This window comes from Chlorella variabilis (assembly GCF_000147415.1).
Source record: "Chlorella variabilis unplaced genomic scaffold CHLNCscaffold_6, whole genome shotgun sequence".
Classification (NCBI taxonomy): Eukaryota; Viridiplantae; Chlorophyta; class Trebouxiophyceae; order Chlorellales; family Chlorellaceae; genus Chlorella; species Chlorella variabilis.
The window spans coordinates 851,278-852,826 of NW_005435082.1; positions in this window are offsets into that span (position 1 = coordinate 851,278).

A 1,549-nucleotide genomic window follows, 5' to 3' on the forward strand; every position below is an offset into this window, starting at 1 on the left:
GCTGCCATTGTTGCGGCAGCAACAGCTGCCCGTTCTTTCTCCCGTAGGTAGTTGGCGATCAGCTCTGCCCCCACCGTCGGGAATAGTTTCTCAAATGTCGATTTCGGTTCCCACGTGGGTTCCCAAGTGACTAGCACCCCGGCGCCCCCCATAAATGGTTCCCCAAGCGCGTCGTGCTCCGCCACCGCAACGGGCTTGTATGTTTTGAGGCGGTACATATCCAGGTGAGTTTTACGTACTATTGAGTCCTCCCATTCGACCAACCACTCCTCCTGACTTTCGCGTTTCGCTTTCTTGGTGGGTCTGGCGGCGGACACTTTCCCCTGTCCGGAGGCATTCAGAGGTAATGCGGCGCGGCACTTCGCTGGGGTTATAGAGCGGGTAGATGACATCGGGGTGCTTGCAGCACATGTCCAGCCAGTGGTGGACAACTGCAGGGCCCTCTGACCAGGACGGCGGGGGGCATGTCGCCAGGGCTGCCCTCGCAGAGGCAGACTTGGCCGCTCGGTATTTGCGTTGCATCCTCTCGAGGAAGGTTTTGGTGTCGGCCTCTTGCTCGCCCTCCCGCAGTGCCCAGTTCGGGTTGGGTGGGTGCAGTACTCGCCGCCGCCGCCCTTGATGGCCGAATGCGGCAGGCGCCTGTGTGGTGCCCTGCTCCTGCGTTAGCTGCCCCCTTTGGTCAGGTTGGGTTGGTGGCTGCTCGCCGCGGCCCGCAGCTTCAGTTGTAAGGTATTCAGTCATCAGGCGTTGCCCGTTCCGGTACGGGGCGCAGCTACGATCGGGTCCTAGCAGGTGCGTCGCCCGCAGCTCGCGGCGCTCCCTGTTCACACATGGGGAACGCCAGATCTTGTAGACGTCTTCGGCCCCGGTGGGGGGAGGGTCATTGCTGCCCTTTGGCCAGCCGCCGGCCTCCCCATGCTTCATTTGAGTGTATATTGGTGTTGTTGTACTTTGCACTTGAGGAAGACAATGAAATATTTGAGTTTCAGGGAGTTGAAAGTCAGGGGCAAGCAAGACGTCTATGGGTGAGGGGTCGCCTCTGTGGGGTGGGGGGCGGCATGGCTTCACATGGCCTCCGACCGGCAGCCACGATACATATTATGCAGAAGACGCATACATGCTATGTGATGCCCAAGAATGTCTGATAAAATATGAGCGTTCCATCAGCAGCCTCCTCCTCCTCGCCGCTACCGTCACCCGCCCCCTCGGCGCACTCTGCCTCACCGGCCTCTGCTGTCAATGATGGCTCGCCAGCCGGCTCCCGCATCAGGTCCTTTGCCAGCTCAGTTGTAAACTCGTAGCCTTCCAACAGCAGGTGCATTTCATTGATCACCCGGGTGTAACCCATGATAATCTAGTGAGCCGCTGGCAGTGGGCACAGTGTAGACGCGCCCTAGTCGGCCGGCAGCTCCTTCCACTCACCCTGCGGCGTATGGTGTGCCAAGCAGGCATCACATGGCTTGTCCTTACGCACTCATCACACTGAATGCAACTAAATCATGCAAGCCACACGATATGCAACCCGAAACACACCAGCTTGAATGCGGCT